The 19193-nt window shown below is 39.8% G+C and overlaps 1 pseudogene; it reads right to left on the reverse strand.

The window, feature by feature from the left end:
• LOC132169779 (glutamate receptor 2.7-like) overlaps positions 1-19193 on the reverse strand; it is a 75414-nt pseudogene that overhangs the window by 55138 nt on the left and 1083 nt on the right.

Genomic DNA, 19193 nt, shown 5'->3' on the forward strand with positions numbered 1-19193 from the left:
CGACTATGTCACATTGACACAAATTCACCGATACATTATGTTTAACTCGGACGAGTTCCTTCAACTACGGACGTAAGTCGTGTTAGTAGTCTATGCAAGTTCAATATCACCTTGCACCCTTAGTTGTGAATTATAGTAGAACTAATTTCGTATTGTAGGATGCACATGGATACACTTAGGCAATCATGCGATAGGGGGCGAACGACAGAGGATTAGTTGAAAACCCAACATTATGAGTTGTTTTACAATTAGTACGTTGACTACGTAAGACTACCGTGAAGTTTAACTATTACAGTCTGATTATATTTACTTATGGTTCATAACAACTAACAAAACTAACTTCTTTATGGTCAATTGTACATAATATACTCATAGGCCGATCGATTGGACGATCGACGTAGGAAGAAAATAGGTGACAAACTGGTAATGCATTGTAGAGGGCCGAAGGAGACAGCTACCAGATATAACAGATATGTAGTTAACGGGAAGCTCTTTCGCTCTCTTGCATTCGATGCCAGAAAGAGAACGTAGAACAACGGCGTGTGCGTGCCGACTGTTGATGGTGAAACGTATTACGGGAAGTTAACAGAAGTAATTGAGGTGGAGTAGTTCGACAGGACCAAGTACGTTCTGTTCAAGTGTGATTGGGCGGACAAAACGAGGAACAGGGGGTACAAGGTAGACAAGTATGGCATGATGCTTGTCAGCTTCAAAAAACTTGTCCACTGGGGCCAGCAAATTACTGATGAGCCGTATGTGCTAACGTCACAAGTTGACCAAGTCTTTTAAGTTGAAGATGAAATGGACTCTGATTGGGCTTGTGTTGTAAGGACTAAACCTAGAAACATATACGGTCAGGGTGAAGGTCCTGATGATGAATGTGCCAACTACCACGAGTGTAAGCCACTCATATTGACCAGCAATAATGAAGTGGATCCGCAGGATGACATTGACTACATCCGACCAGACTTAGATCAAATATAATCATATATGGTCCAAAAAAATAAAATTATATATGTGGTGCATGTTTTATCTATTGTATACATAATTAATTGGGTGCATGATGTGTTTCACAGGTAGATATGAGTACCAGGAGGAAGAGTAGACAACAGAGGTTCTCACAGGTAGACGACCAGAGGTATAGACTAGTACTTCTAGAGCATGTGGAAGGGTAGACCCAAATGGGGTATCAATCTTAGTCATCTCCATACGACACGGACCGAGAGTATCATACGCCTACTTCGCTGTCTACGATGAGCGAGTTAGGGATATGTTCACATGGCCATGTAGAGCAGTTATTCCCCCCCGCATATATAAGTTATGTAGTTAATATTGAATTCCAAATAATTAACATCAGTAATTATTAATGTGTTAGGCATCGATCGAGATGGGTACACCCACATTCAAGTGGTGACCATTAAACCATTGAACAAGACGTGGGATGTCCCCAACAGGCAAAAGGTCGTGTGCGAGTACAATAGAGCGTAGCAGCCCGTAGGATTTAGTGGGTTGAAATTTCGAAGGACGACCGACAATATCATAAGGAGTGGAAATTATGTTAGATTACGGGACGACTAGACGGAGGTACCACCCCGTATGAAGAAAGATATATGGGACGCCTTGATAGTATGATTAAACTCTCTGTTATATTTTAGCATGTGTATTTCATTATGTCAAACACTGTTAATGCACGAATTATACGCCTTACTTTTTTAACTTGTGTAGGCGGACTTCTACATCCCGTCTGAGTACAATCTCGATGCTATAAAAAATGATACGTTCCGAGATATGGGCGTGAAGCTGAAGAGTAGGAGACACTCAGTGAAAGATGCGATAAAAAATTCAGCCGAGCAACACTCCTGACACCGTGAAGGCGAGAATGGGTCAAGATGTCGTTTCAAAATACAACGCCTATTACTTGGATGTGTTGTTAGATAAATGGTGCGACCCGAAGAATCGGGTAGGTTACGAGTGTAGTTTCATTAATTGTAATTGTGTTAGAGCTAACATATTAAGAATAGTATTTGTGTAGGAGTATACTGCTTATATGAAGGCATTGCTAGCAAAAAACAACACACCTCACTACACTGGGTCGATGAGCTTTGCTAGGGCGACACATGAAGAGATATTTGTCTTATTTACCGCATATATATAGATATATATACGTATCTAACTGTATGTTTATTTATTTATTTATTTATTTTTTTGATATTTTTTTTTATGCAGACCTTATCTTTGGGCACTACTCCTACTCGAGCGCAAACTTACATCTCGACACACAAGAAGAAGGATGGTGACTATCCAAATGATGTGGTCAGGGAGAGATGTGTAAGTACTCACCGATATATATTTTGATAAATTATTTATGATTAACCTTCTTTATATGAGATACTAACTTGTTGTTTAACGTACAGGAGAGGATGAAGGAATTGATACCCACTAACCCGGCATTGACGTTGAGCGTGACTGAAGGGACGGTACGGTGGACACCGAATGACGCGTATGCTCAGGTGGACGGAAATAAGCCTGAGTATCCTAGCAGGGTCCGACAAGTGGGTCCGAATGTTCTACCGGTGCAGGGCAGCATACATTCGTACTATACACCATCCCAGGCACAGTCGCAGAACCCTGGGGGAACTCCTTGTTCTCACAAATGACGGATAAGATTAGAGAACTTGAAAAGGAGCGAACACAACAAAGACGTGCGATGGATGAGATGATCAAACAGATTGAAGAACAAAAAGCTCAGATAGTAGAGAAAGATGCCATCTTTGAGGCCTGTTTCCGCCAGCTTGAGGCCATGCTCGCGTCGACCTCTGGATCCGCGCCCGACATAGGTAATGATATATTTCTGTTGTTTTTGTTATTCTTTGGTTAACATGATTATAGCCCGTATCGATCACTTTAACGATTAAAATTGTGTCTCCACAAAAGTCTAAGTTAGAAACGCATTGTTTCCATGGTTCATTTTAGAACTAATGTATATTTGCATCACTGAATATCTGTGTTTTGAATTTTTTATTGATTATCATTGCTTCACAACTCATTTGAAGGTAATGCAGATAAGGCATTACTTGACCGAGACCTAACCGAGACCCCGCTTGGGACCTGACCGAGACCTCGCCGGGACGTGACCGGCACCCACCCAGGACCTGACCGAGACCCCGCCCGGGACCTCCCCTGGACCTCCCCGAGACCTCACCAAGACTTGACCAAGACCTGCCTGGGACCTGCCCGAGACCCGCCTAGGACTTGACCAGGACCTGCTCAGGACCCGCCCGAGGACCTCACCGAGACCCACCCGGGACCTCGCCGGGACCTGACTTGGACCCGCTCGAGACCCTGCGACAGAGACCCACCTAAGACCCGACCGGACCTGCATGGGACTTGCATGGGACTTGCCCAGGAATCGCCCGGGACCTACCCGGGACTTCGCCTGGACCTCACCGGGACCTGCCCGGGACTTGACCAGAACCTGCCCGAGACCCGCCCGGAGCCCACTGAGACCCGGCTAAGACCCGACCAGACGTACCTAGGACCCGCACGGGACCTGACCGGGACTTGATTGGGACCCCGCCGGAACTTGCCTGGGACCCGCCCAAGACCTGCTTAGTCGGGTCCTAGTTAGGTCCCAATCAGGTTTCAGTGAGTCCCAGGCAGGTCCAGGGCGGGTCCCAATCAAGTCCAGGTCAAGTCTAGGGCAGGTCTCGAGCAAGTCCGATCGGGCCGTGGTCGGGTCCTAGGTGAGTCCCAGTCAAGTCCCGGGCAACTCTCGACGAGGTCCTAAGCAGCTCCCGGTGGGCGGATCCTACTCAAGTACGGGGCGGGTCTTAGTCAAGTCCTGAGCGGGTATTTTTATATTTTATTTTTAAAATTATTGTATATTAGTATTTATGTTGTGAATATAAAAACTATTTGTGATTTTTAGTGCATGCGCCAAACGCCGGAAATATTGTCATCGTAAAATATTTTCCTGTAAAATGATTTTCCTGAAATATTTTATGACAAAAAACATTTTACGCCGAAACATAAAAAAATAAAAAAATAAAAAAATCTCACATAACTTCAAACTTACTGTCACGGTGTCAGCCTCCCTCTGTTTTTTTTTTTTTTTTTTTAATTGAGTAAGGAAGGTGTCAGCCTCCCTCTTGTGTCAAGTGGATATGCGTTTTTTTTTTCCTTTAATTTCACGGTGTCAGACTTTGAGTTTTGTCAAGTTTACGCGTAGTGTGTCCCAGTGTTGCTTAAATTAGACGCAATTTGCTATAGAAAAGCGTACCGTTTGTATTAAATAAGACGCAGCATTTTCTTAACACTCCTAAAGGTACTAATTAAACTGATATTTATTCATAGCAGTGTCTTCTTCCTTCAGCAGTTGTGATATGAAAGGTGGCGTGGTGGGTTCTAATAACAAACATCAATAGATTATAACTCTACTTAAACTAAAATTTTATAAAGAAATTAAGGAAAAAAGGGACAAAAAATCACTCAAGAGTGTTGCATATTCATAAACTGATCAAAATACATACACATGTCTTACAAATTAGGTATGCTATATTTATAACAATAGGCACTTTGAGCAAAAGTAAACCTAAGCTTATTAATAAAGGGAAATTTCAAAAAAAATTAATTTAAACCTTCTGTTACTAATTTTTGTCAAATTGGACGGAAATCTTTAAAATTACGTAATTACCCTCAGGCTTTTTTTAAAAAATTTTCGTCCAATTTAATAGAAATTAGTAACGGAAGGTTTAAATTGAAATTTTTTAAAATATTGGGGGGGTACATTGCCAATTTTTAAACTTTAGGGTTCGAATTGAAAAACTCCTGAAACTTCAGGGGGTAAAGTGAATTTTCCCCTTTTCCCTTTATTATTCTAGAAATTTCCATAATAAGCTTAGATTTACTTTTGCTCAAAGTTTGCTTATTGTTATAAATACAGCATACCTAATTCAAAGATATACAAAGTCATGTTTCATAAGATTTGGCTAAGTCCAATGTTTACTAGGTAAAAACGGTGTTGAAAAGCTAATTCAAAGATATACAAAGTCTTGTTTCACGAGGTTTGGCTAATTTTATTATTTACGTTATTTAAATTATGATTTTTTTTTTAAATAACGTAAATAATAAAATAAAATATATTTTATTGCTGGATTATTTGATTTGTTGGAATAAAATCTTCATTAAAGTCCCCAATTGAGCAATCAAGTCTTTCCTTATTGGATTATTAGCTTTATTTTCGTCCAGCTTTTCAATCTTCCATTTGCAGCCCATTTTGACCTAGTAAACATTGGAATTAGCCAAACCTTGTGAAACATAACTTTGTATATCTTTGAATTAACTTTCCAATACCACCAAGGTGCTCAAATCCATTATCCAAAAATCGAGTGCGAATTTAATATTTTTAGTAAAACTCGTCATGTGTGAATTTAACCAAAATGGGTAAAACTGGCTTGCATCAAATCCCTAATAAACAATGACATAAAAACTAGCTAGAAGACATAAACAATGACGAACCATGAATCAAACGTGTTATGAACTGCCAGTCCTCTTAGAAAATGATTCCAGTACATCTAAGGGTGGGCAAACGAGGGCGGAGAAAAATTTATACAAGGAATTTTCTTTTTTTTTTGTTTTTTTTTTATTGGCTCGGGGGCATGTGCCCCCTTCTCGACCTCCCCTCCCTCCACCTCTGGCTGGAGATAAACCACAAGTAAATCCAATTGGGGCTGGATTCTTTGACACGCAACCATTGATGGAATTTGAGGTCTCTATTTCCGCTTGGCTTTCAAAGCTGTCTTTCCTGGAAGAATCACGTACAACGTATACCCTTCCAAAATCGAACTTTCTCAAATGTCTAATCCTTGTTAAATATCCAAACAGACGTTTGGAGACTTTCACTATAACGATCACTAATTAACGGTGGTGAATCTTCACTCGATCATTGCCAAGAAAATTCAACTCCATACAAGACAAAGTCAAAGAAGCAATATTCCACACTCATATTCTTCCAGATAACGCGTTTTCTTCATTCTCAGATGATGCAAATACTTTTCTTATATATGTTGAGCTGGGATGATGCACATAGAAGATGTTGAAAAGGTTGTCTGATCTATTACTAAAGCCAAAGCAGTATTCGACGTCTCATCTACCCTATGCTGTACCGTCAGATGCAAGTAATTAGCTCGGCTCCGAGAGTTCGGTTGCTCTTCCCTACACTGATATTTGTTCTTCTTGCGGCTGTGATCTTCTTCTATGGAGCTGAAGCAAACAATAAGGAAGTTACGGGTATAGGTGTTATCATTGATGTTAAAACCCGTATGGGCAAAGAAGAGAAAACAGCCATGGGAATCGCAGCTCAAAACTACAACAGTAATACTTCGAAGACTCACAAAGTGCTTCTCCATTTCCCGGACGCCCTTAGAGTAGCTACTGTAGCTTCAATCGGTAAGTTGTGTTTATAACTTAAGAGACATTATATACATGATTCTTTCAACTATTTTCTTTTTCAAATCTAATAGATCTACTATTGAATTTATGGACTCATGTGAATTCCACAAAAATTCAATGATAAATTTACTCATTCACTATACGGAAATGATTGAAAAAATAATTTCTCATAAGTCATAACTTACTAGTTGTTAACTTCAAAATATTAATAAGATACATGAACACGGTTATATACAATAAAACAAATTTTGCACTGTAAAATGATAAGAACATGCATGCCGGACCACCCTAAAAAAAAAAGGGTCAAAAGAACGTTAAAGGCTTTAAGAAAAATAAAACGAGAGAATTGAAGGCGACATGTTATACATGGGCTTAGAAAAAAAAAATGACATACAATGTTTAAAACCCTATTGTGCCGCCTTCTTTTTGTATTTCTTTTTCCTCCTTTTCTTTTCTTTCATTACCCTTAATATTTTGCATCTTGATTCTATCATTATTTGTTTCTTTTATATTTTATATGTTTTTTTTATTTGACACCGTTGACTTTAATTAGTTGGTTTCTATTATGAGTTTCGATCGCTATATCATCATTTTGACAGATTCTATTGTTCCTCATCTTAAAGGTATGAAATTTCCATACGACAGTTAGTCCACTCGGTTAAAGTATTAAATAAGTGATTAAATTTATATTTTTCTATAAGTTTAACTTTTTGAAAAAAAATTAATAATTTAACATGGTATTAGAACTAAATTAAACATTGTATGTCATTTTGGGGCTCACCTAGTGTTTATAAAGTATTGAACATTTAAATTGGGCCTCCGTCAATTCACCCCCAACTTAAATTAAATATTTCACGTGTTAGGTCTCACCTATTAAAATGGAGTTTGAGCCTACACGTGAGAGGAGTGTTAAAGTATTGAATAAGTGAATAAATTTATATCTTCTTATAAGCTTAACTTTTGGGACAACTGATAACTTAACACACTCCACACTTAGTAGTAGTCTCAAACTTGAATTATAACTACTTAAAAGGAAATAAGGTATCCTTGTTCATGTATAACAATCCATGATTGATAGGAGCTTAATTTATTAGCAAGAACATATTGTACTAGTGTTCATCCTAGTTAATAGTTATTGCTTGCGTTGGAGAATATGCTATGTTTTTAATGCAGCATGGGATAGTGAAAAGTTGAATCCACACAGACTAAACTTCACAGCATGGGACTTGACTGGGACCTGCCTAAGAAATTGTCGGGACTTGCTCGAGGCCTGACCGGGACTTGACCAGGACCCGCTCGGGACTTTCTCGGGACATCGCCTGGACCTGCCTAGGACTTGACCGAGACTTGCCAGGACTTGACCGAGACCTACCCGGGACTTGACTGGGACTCGCCCAGGACCAGCCCATCACTTGTCCCCATCGAGACTTGACCGGGACCTGCCTTGGACCTGCCCAAGACCGGCCGGAGATGTGACGTCCCACATCGCCTAGGTATAGAGATGAGGATGTGCTTAAATGTATACTACACCCTTAATGACAACAACACATTCTCTTATCCTAGTGGTGGCTAGGGAGGAACAAAGCCTTGAGGGATGCTAGGAGGTCATGGGATCGACTCCTAGTAGGCGCCAAAGAGGACAATATTGTTGTGGGAAGGGCTCTGCTATGCTGCTGCTGTGTATCTCTGATCCCAAACAACTCGTTTTAAAGCCGTGATGATCATAATCCCATCAGAACTTCGCAGTTAAGCGTGCTTCTGCTGGAGTAGTACCAGGATGGGTGACCTCCTGGGAAGTTTGGTTTGGGGGAGCCAAAAGCGGACAATATTGTGTGTCATTGGGGTAGGATGTTACATATGGTATCAGAGCCATAGCCCAACCTGAGATGAGGGGAGCGTGCACAACCCAAGAAGGTCGCTAGCGAGCGCTCGCTGGGGCAGACACCAAGAATGGGCTAATCCCATGAGGGTCGCCAGCGAGGACGCTGGGTCCTAAGAGGGGTGATTGTGACGTCCCACATCACCTGGGTATGGAGATGAGGATGTGCTTAAATGTATACTACACCCTTAATGACAACAACACGTTCTCCTAACCTAGTGGTGGCTAGGGAGGAACAAAGCCTTGAGGGATGCCAGGAGGTCGTGGGATCGACTCCTGGTAGGCGCCAAAGAGGACAATATTGTTGTGGGAAGGGCTCTGCTATGCTGCTGCTGTGTATCTCTGATCCCAAACAAAGCGTTTCAAAGCCGTGATGGTCATAATCCCATCAAAACTCCGCAGTTAAGCGTGCTTCTGCTGGAGTAGTACCAAGATGGGTGACCTCCTGGGAAGTTTAGTTTGGGGAGCTAAAAGCGGATAATATTGTGTATCATTGGAGTGGGAAGTTACAAGAGACTTGACCAGGACCCACCCGAGACCCAATCAGATTTGCCCGAGACCCACCCTGGACTTGATTGGGACCCGCCTAGGACCTGCTGAGACTTAACCGAGACTCGTTCACGACCCGCCCGAGACTCGTCGAAAAATATTTTTGGCAGAAAACATTTTCCTTGAAAATTTCTTTCTTAGAAAACATTTTCCGGTATTTGGCATGTATAGAAAATCAGGCGAGTCCTCGACGTCGAAAATTGTTTACGGTAGAAAACATTTTCCTGGAAAACATTTTCGGCAGAAAATATTTTCTAGTATTTGGTGTACGCAAAATCATATTAAACACTAAATTATGAAAATGACCCCGTCAGGTCTTGGGTGGGACCTGCCAGGGTCTCGGGCTGATCCCGACGAGATCCTAATAGGGTCCAAGCGGGGTCCAAGTGAGTCATGGGGTCTTTACGGGACTAAGTTCGGATACTTCTAAGACTTGATCGGGACATTTTCGTAATTTAGGCAACATTTACTTCGACAAAAAATGGTTTCCGTTGAAAAATATTTTCAAGGAAGCCGTTTTTCCTGAAGATGTTTTCCCCAGAAAACATTTTACGGCATTTACCGCGTGCACGGAAAATAATTTTAAAATTTTTTTTTATATATATTTTTATTCCAATAAGGACCCCGTCGGGACTTGACGGGGACCTCGCTGGGACCTGCCCGGGACTTGACCGGAACTTGCTCGGGACCCTGCCAAAACCCACCGAGGACTTGACCGAGACCTCACTTAAAACCGCCCGAGACTTGCCCGAAACGCCACCGGGACCCGCCCTAGACTTGCTTGAGACCCCGCAAAGACCAGCTCGGGCCCGCCTAGGACTTGACTAGACCTGCCCGAGACTTGCTCGGGACCTCGCTGGGACTTGCTTGGGACCCCACCGGGACTTGACCGGGACCCGCCCAGGAGTTGCCTTGGACCCACCCGAGACCTGACCGGGACCCTGCTGAGACTTGACCCGGACCTGCCCGGGATCCAATCGGACAAGTCCCGGGCGGGTCCCGGTCTAGTCCCAGGCAGGTCTCAACAGGGTCCCGGGTGGGTCCCGGGCAGGTCCCAGTCAATGTGACGACCCGCTTGATTAAAACGAGACTATTTTTTTTTTTTTTTAAACATACCCACAACAACGCAGATTGTCACAGTGGCATGGCAATACCGTAGTATGCCATGAACCCGTGCATTAACCTATTTGACAATATCATATACCACACAGAGCTATATGCAACATCAATAATTCATCAGAGTTTATATCCTTGCAGCAGAATATAAATAACTTAAGATATAACATAACACATCAGAGCTGATTAATACATCTAAGTGATTAAAGCTTACATACAAAATAACAAAGTCTAAGCATATACATGTAAGCTCTACAAAAAGGGGACTATTATATAGTCCAACAAAATAACGTTTGATGTAACTATGCCTCAAACGTTGTAGTAACCCAAATACATAGCTACTGGGTCATCCTCAATAATCCCCGCACCTGAATCAACATTAACCACATCACCTGCACTACGGGAATCACCACCACCCATGATGCAGGCGGATTTGTGAGCCCGCCGTCTCCATGAAATAGAGACGCTCAGTAGTATAGAAATTACTAGGCTTTCCAAGTAACCATCATTTGAAAATATACTTACAATTTAATTAGCTTAACAATAAAACATATTGATAGTCATCATTATCATAAAATCATAAGCTATGCATGCTCATGCAACATCATCTTTTCATATCATCCATACATATACATATATAATTTCATCTCCTCATAACATCCGCCATGCATATATACATAACATAACATCATCTCCTCATAACATTCGTCATGCATATATACATAACATAACATCATCTCCTCAAAACATCCACCATACATATATACATAATATAACATCATCTCCTTATAACATCCGCTATGCATATATACATAACATAACATCCGCCATGCATATATACATAATATAACATCATCTCCTCATTTCGCCATGCATATATACATAACATAACATCATCTCCTCATAACATCCGCCATGCATATATATATACACATAATATAACATCATCTCCTTCATATCATCCATGCTCATGCTCATGCTATAAATGCTTATATACTATTTTATGAATCATTTCATAAAATCATACTCATGATATAAACATCATTTTATCTCATAAGCTCAAAATGCTTATATACTATTTTATGAATCATTTCATAAAATCATACTTATGATATAAACATCATTTTATCTCATAAGCTCATAGAAACCTTTCATCAAATATTTCATGAAACATCATTAAATTGGCAAAGCATCACAAAACACATTTTAAACCTTAAAATATAGTATCTTTTGCCCAGTAAGTAAAATACTTATCTTGTTTAGTTGAGTACCCTCCGGTGAACTCTTGACTCAACCGCGATACACCTAAGCATTTATAACATAGACACATAATTAAGCTCTATTCTTAGCTTGACAACTCATACTCTATATAAAGATACTTGAGCACCACAAGTATCACGTTCTATAGGTCATCTTAAATCTATTCAACTAAAGCCCTTAAAATCCTTTACTTACATTTAATACATATATGTAAGCTAATGCATTAATTATCTAATAACTTAGTTATATTGAACTATGATTCTACATCATAATATATTAAATTACTAAATCTTGAGGCATATACATACACTCTAGGTTAAGTATTACACTTAACCCTATAATTATCAATTTTCATGGAACCCACGAAAATCTAGGATTAATTAACACTTTAAATGTAATTAACCCATTCAAACAACATTCTTAGTGTTCACATACCTAAAGCCCCAAATTAATACAAACCATATAAAATTAGGGTTTATGCCCATATTTTACCAATAATTAAAATTGAAGTTTCAACCCATTAATTTTAACAACCCGGAGCTTAAATCGTGTATAGCAATCTACTGCACATAAAAGCCCAACATTAATTTTTAGGAATTAGGTTTCTTATCAAATTTCTCCAATTTTCGAGCCTAATTAAAAATCCTCCAAATCATTACGATTTCAAGCTTGGAATCCAATGGGTAGGACAAAACCTTAAAGAGAAACTAAAGATTTTAACAATATAACAAAATCTCATTCAAGAACCCTAATTTTCGGACCCAAATCAAAGCCCCACAAATCCAAACAATTTCTAGCTTCTAATCTCACAAACATAACAAAAATTACAAGAAAAGACTAGAGTTTTTACCTTACAAGCACCCTTGGCCGAATCCCCCCTAAAATTCGTCACTTTCCTCTTTGTTTTTTTTTTCTTCTCCTTCTTTCTCATGGCAGTAGCTCCCTCTCTCCCACTCAAGTTCATTCTCTCTCCCACTAGGCCATGTGTATGTGTGTGTGGGAGAAGAATGAGTGAGACAAAGGAAGAGAAATGGGGAAAAAGGGGGTTCTTTTGTGGGCCCACCAAAAGACTTGTATTTTTTTTGCATTTTTCTTTTAAAACTAAGGAGATAAGGTATCTCTAATGGCCAATGACAATTTGACATGTGGCATGGGATAAAATTCTATTTCTATTTTGATGCCCCAACTATTTAGAATTGCAAGATTTATCCCCCACTACCTTTAATTCATCTTTCTTAATTTATATTTCACCCCTACCATTTATTTCAACTACAATTTACCCATACATATAATTATTTACCAGACTAGGAATTATTATCCTAATACCATTAACCCATTTTATTATATCTATTATTCTAAATCATCCCATGTTCAATTTATCTCATTAATTAATTTAGATTACTATGAAATTATTAATAATAAACTTAATAATTATCTTGGGCATTATAGTCAAGTCCCGAGCGGATCCCGAGCAAGTGCTGGGCGAGTCTCAATCAAGTCCCAAGCAGGTCCCAGTCCGCTCCCGGTCAAGTCCCGGGCAGGTCCCGGTCAAGTCCTTGACGGGTCCCGGGTGGATCCTGAACAAGTCCCAGGTGGGTCCCGATCAAGTCTCGGTGGGGTCCCGATCAAGTCTTGGGTAGGTCCTGGCGGCATCTTGGGTGGGTCCTAGGTGGGTCCCGGGCAAGTCCTGGGCGGGTCCAGATCAAGTCCCAGGCGGGTCCCGGTCAGGTCCCCGGCAAATCCCGGTCAGGTCCCGAGCGAGTCCAGGCAAAGTCCCGGGTGGGTCCCGATCAAATCCCGGTCATGTCCCGGGCAGGTCCAGGCGGGTTCCGTTCAAGTCCGGTTAGGTCTCGGGCAGGTCCTGCGTGGTCCCAAGCAGGTCTTGGACGAGTCCTGGTCAAGTCCCGAGTAGGTCCCGAGCAAGTTCCAGCGAGATTCTGGGCGGTTCTTTGCAAGGTCCATCAATTTAAGAATGAGATGCTCACCGTCAGAACCGTAAACCATTTTTCGAAAATTAAAGAAGAATTTTTGGTCAAAAGAAAAATATTTTCCATTGACCACTATTTTAGGTCGAAGTAAACACCATAAAATGTGAAAATCATTTTACGTCGAAGTAAACAGAGCTTTAGAGTTGAATATGATTTAATGAAAAAATATATATAAAAAAAAATATTTTTTAAAAAATTGATTTTCCATGCTCACGCTAAACGCCATAAAATGTTTTTGGCATAAAATATTTTCAGGGAAAATAATTTTCCAGAAAATATTTTCTGACGGAAACCATTTTACTTCGAAATAAACAGAGCCTTCTACAAAACTTGAAAAAATATAGGAATCATAGGAAAAGTGAAGAAAACAACTCCTTTGGAGTATTCTTATTGAAAACAAAAAATGGCAATAATGAGTAGCCTTTATTACAAAATAGCCTTTATTAAACTAATGACAAACTCATTTGAGTGAACTTTCTGTCGTACGATTAGTCGCAATCTCACTCCACCGATGGTGCAGCAAACATGAAGCAAACTTTCTATTTGATTTCCACAGCATCTTGCTTGAGCAACCATTGAGCAACAGTCGAGTAGAAATCTTGCCTCAATTTTTTGTTCTAAGTGAGCCTTGATCAGCAAGACTCGAGGGAAACTCTTTGTTGCTTTCAAAATCAAAGGCCAACCCTCTAGAAGCTTTCTTCTTTCACTTAAACTTGTCCATAAAGTCTTAGCAAAATGGTCTACACCATCCTCTCTAGGTTGAATAGAATTTTCCTTCAAATTCACCTAATATAAACCTTCGTGCCATATACGGAAAGAACCCATCAAAATGACACTAGGAATGAAGGCATGCCCAAGAATCATTCACCTTTCTCATTGGCACTCCAGCACCTGGAGTTTACATACATGCCCTACTTGTCTTACTGATGGAGTGTGATGTCGTGGGTGCAAAGACAAATAGCAAGAGAAGGAACAATATTGCTTAAAAACATTGAGTCTATCAAGGATGTAAGAAATCTTCTCAAAACACTTGAGTCTATCTATGGTTTAAAGGAAAAATGTTGAAGAAACTCAACTCTGAACTTTCTTATTGATAAAAACTGAATAAATATCAAAAACTACGTTCTTGAAGCTATAAGCTTGTATTTATAGACCCCAAAACTCATAACCCTTGTAGTAATAGAAATTAGTCGGTTAACAACTCCATGCTGGTTGTTCGAATGGAACATACCTCCATTCAGACAGTCACAAAATAAAATTGAAATTGAAGTACGTAAACTGAAAACATAACATAGGCGTTCGAATGAACGTCTTGGGAATTATTATGGGAAATTTTCAATGTTGGCCGTTAATTCGTTAGGCCGTTCGAACAGGGCATCAAATGGATGCCTTGATAATTACTATGGACAACTCCTGAGAGTGTCCTGTTCGCTTGACCATTTGAACGGGCTATCGAACGGAGGTTCCTACGACTGTTTTGATCGCTCCTCATCACAAGTTTGTTCTCTCGTCTTGATTCCTCTAGCTGGCACAGTTCCTTGGTCCCCCTTCACACTTGCATATGCTACAATCTTCCTCACGAATTCCCAAGCACTTTGATCTACATCACTTATAGTAATTCTACAAAAAAGACCACAAGCCCTAAGTCAGAGGTACACGTATTACATCCTCTTACTCTTACTTCAGCCCCCTACTAAGAGATAACCCTATTCACTTAGGTGTCAAAGTGTCTCCCACCAGTATTTACAATAAGTCATCCATGTGTCTTTGTTTTGCAAGAACCCTTGACCGGATTAAAGGGGGGTAGTGAACCAAATCAAAAAAATTCATTGTCATGCATGGTGCTTGTTTATAAAACAAAGGCTAAGAGTTACAGTCTAAGAACTAACTATCCTTTAATTAATTATAGACTCCCTTACATTTTCATTTACCAATTTGTTTTAGCATAACAATAAGAAACAAATGGTATTAGGATTAATTGTTCAATACTAAAATGTGCTAACAATGTACATTAATGGAATCTCTAAATTTTGGTATAACAGCTGAAGAATTCATTAGAGAGAAAAAGGTGAAAGTGATTATTGGCATGCACACATGGCAGGAAGCCGCTGTAGTAGCTGATGTTGGAAGGCAAGCTCATGTTCCAGTCATTTCGTTTGCAGCACCAGCTATCAACCCACCCAAAACGTCACTTTGTTGGCCTTATTTGATACAAATGGCTAAAAATGGTTCTGAGCAAATAAAGTGTATTGCAGATATTGTTCAGGCCTACAATTGGCAAAGGGTCATAGCCATTTATGAAGATGAACCATATGGTGGTGATTCCGGCAAGCTAGCAGTTTTATCTGAGACTCTCAGAAATGTTGGTTCGGAAATTGAGTACCGTTTGGTTCTCCCACCACATTCTTTGGTGTCCGACCCGGAACATGTTGTCCATGAAGAGCTGGATAAGCTCCTGAACAAAACAAAGTGTCGGGTTTTCATAGTTCTTCAGTCATCATTAGAGATGGCGACTCATTTGTTCAGAGAAGCCAAGCAGATGGGACTCGTAGGAAATGACTCAGCTTGGATTATTGCAGACAACATTGCAGATTTGCTGCAATCTGTTAATGACCCTGTTATATCCTCCATGGAAGGTGCATTAGGAATCAAGACTAACTACTATTCTGAGGATCACCATTTTCATTCACACTTTCAGAAAGTTTTCAGAAGTGAATATCCGGAGGAAAATAACTCCGACCCTGGAATTTATGCCCTGCGAGCATACGACAGCATTGGAATTGTTATACAAGCGATAAAGAAAACGGCAAGTAACATTACTAGTACTCCAAAGATGTTGTTAGAGAATATGTTGTCAAGCAATTTCTCTGGTTTAACTGGAAAAATACATTTTGAAGCAGGCCAGCTCACAGACACTAATAATACATTGACGATTATTAATGTTGCTGAGAACAATGGGAAGGGATACGAGGAAATAGGTCTTTGGACACCAGAGCTTGGTTTCAGAAAAAGTGAAGAGAAAAATGGAAGTGAAAATGTTTTTAACACCCTGAAAACTTTGGCCGGCCGTCAAGTAATTTGGCCTGGGCACTTAAACCGGACTCCGAAAGGTTGGGAAATGCCTACTTCTGCAAAGCCACTGAAAATTGGCGTCCCGGGAAGAGCAACATTTGAGAAGTTTGTGAAGGTTGAGTATGGGGAGAAACAGAACAAATATGATGGTTTCTGCATTCAAATTTTCTTGAAGGTGAAAGAGCTCTTAGGGTATGATTTGGCTTTTGAATTTGAGGCGTACAATGGCTCCTACACTGAGCTAGTTCAACATGTCTATGACAAGGTAATAACTTTAATTTCTAGAACTCCTTTAAATTACTTTTGGTAAAATCGCAATTTGACTTTTAAAATTGTTGTTCGACCTTTAAAATCCTACTTTTTTAATAAAGACACGCTTCCTTACCGGTTTAAATATGTAGATATTTTCATGTTTTCAAATTGCTATTGCGGTGTCGAACAAGATACTTTTCTCAATTTTGTTTACAAACGTATTTTTGGCATGTATAATTATATCCCACCCATTTGTATTGTGTTTTAAGTACCAGCTGAACATGCCCAAGTAGAATAATCGTAGTTGGTTAACTTTAACTTGGTGAAACTTTTTTCCTTTATTTTTTTCTCTTTTACAATTATTTGCTCTAACTAGGATTTATATATATGCATGGCTGTGATGTGGGTGAAAATATCACAATAAAAAAGACTTATGATGCTGTGATCGGCGACGTGACTATACTTGCCAATCGGTTGCAATATGCGGATTTTACACTTCCGTATGCTGAGTCTGGTTTGGCGATAATAGTTCCAGCAAAACCAGAAGGGTCACTATTGACGTTTACCGAGCCTTTCAACTGGAGCATGTGGGCGGTGACTGGTGCCCTCTTGCTGTACACAATGATCATTGTTTGGCTCCTTGAGCGCAAATCCAATCCCGAATTTGGTGGCACATGGAAGAATCAGATTAGCACTGCACTTTGGTTTACCTTCTCTTCTCTATTCTTTGCTCATAGTAAGTATCAATATACAGAAAATTCTCTCATCATTTCTCTCTCAACACCTTCTAGTTTTCAAATTCGAGTATCTCTCTTGCTAGAATACAAACTTTGAAGACATTCTCGTTTGATTTGTTATAACTCAGACTCTGTTTCTAACAACGTAAAATACTTTCCGTCGAAAAATATTTTATTAAAAAATGATTTCTTGAAAAACATTTTACGGTGTACGTTTCACGTGTACGGAAGATCACAAATTATATATATATATATATATATATATATATATATATATATATATATAAAATCATATTAAACTCTAAATTACGAAAATGTCCAGGTCTTAAGCTGTGCGAACCGAGTCCCGCAAAGACCCCACTGCGCCTCACCCGGGACCCGCCCGAACCCCGTGTAGACCCTATCAGGACTCCGTTAGGATCAGCCCGGGGCCCTGGCAGGACCCACCCAAGACCCGACATTGACATTTTTGTAATTTAGTGTTTAAAAGTCTCGACTGGGTCCTGGGCGGGTCTTGTCAATGTCTGTCAATTTGAGAATGAAATGCTCAAAGTCGGAAAATGATTTACGGTTTGGAAAATAGTTTTGAAAACTATAAACCATTTTCCGAAAATTAAATAAGAATTTCCGGTCAAAAAGAAAATATTTTCCATTGACTAGTATTTTACGTCGCACCAAACACCCGAAAATACAGAAAACATTTTCCGTAAATCATTTTACGACGAAACAAAAAGAGCCTTAATGCATACCAATTCGCCAGAGTTTTGACTCAATAATGAACCTTAAGAACATTTCATTTTTTTCTGTTTTCTGTTTCTGTTATTACAGAAACATTGGTTTACATAGGATTTGAAAGCACTCATAATACCAGAAAAGTTCATTTTGCAGGGGAGAAAGTCCACAACAACTTAACACGTATGGTTGTTGCAGTGTGGCTCTTTTTGGTGTTGATCCTAACCTCGAGCTACACTGCTAGTCTATCTTCATTCCTCACAGTACAACAACTGCAACCAAATGTTACAGATATTGAGTGGTTGAAGAACAACAACTTGAAAGTTGGCTGTGATTGCGATTCGTTCGTATATAAATACTTGCAGAATGTGCTTAACTTCAAGCCGGAGAATATCGTGAATGTCAGCAGTCAAGACAGCTACCCAAAGGAATTCGAAAGCAACAATATATCTGCTGCCTTTCTTGAACTCCCGTATGAGAAAGTTTTCCTCGATAAGTATTGCAAGGGATTCATTAGCACCATACGTGCCGCCAGATTTGGAGGATTGGGCTTTGTGAGTTGTTTTTGTTTTTGCCTTTTTCTTTTCCATCTATGCATTTTTGTTTGAGTTTTCACCCTTTAGAAATCTTCTTTTGCTCCCCCATTCAGGCCTTCCAAAAGGGCTCGCCATTTGCCAGGGACTTTTCTGTAGCCATTCTAAAGCTATCGGAGACGGGGGATTTGAAGGCTCTGCAAGAGATATGGTTGACTCCCTCGCATAAGTGCTCACCCAACATAACTTTCAGCGAACCTCAACGATTGACCTTCCAGAGCTTTGAGGTTCTCTATCTACTATCTGTTGCCACCTCTACCATTTGTCTTGTACTGTCGGTAATATGTCATCGGCGGCAACATCAAGTTGACATCAAGTTGACTCTGAAGGCCTAAACGTTACTTCGGGGAATGAGAGCATTTGGAAGATGGTTAGACTCGTAAGATACTTGAGCATCAAGAATCCACAAAGAACTCCAGCTTTGGCAGACACAGATGACAGCTTATTCCAGAAAATAGCTAAACTTGTAAAATACTTCTATGTCAAGAACCAAAGAAGCGCTCGAACTCGGGCAAATACATTGGGTACGAATGAGACATGTTAGATGAAATGAATACTCATCGAG

Source organism: Corylus avellana, chromosome ca2 (genome assembly GCF_901000735.1).
Source record: "Corylus avellana chromosome ca2, CavTom2PMs-1.0".
Classification (NCBI taxonomy): domain Eukaryota; kingdom Viridiplantae; phylum Streptophyta; class Magnoliopsida; order Fagales; family Betulaceae; genus Corylus; species Corylus avellana.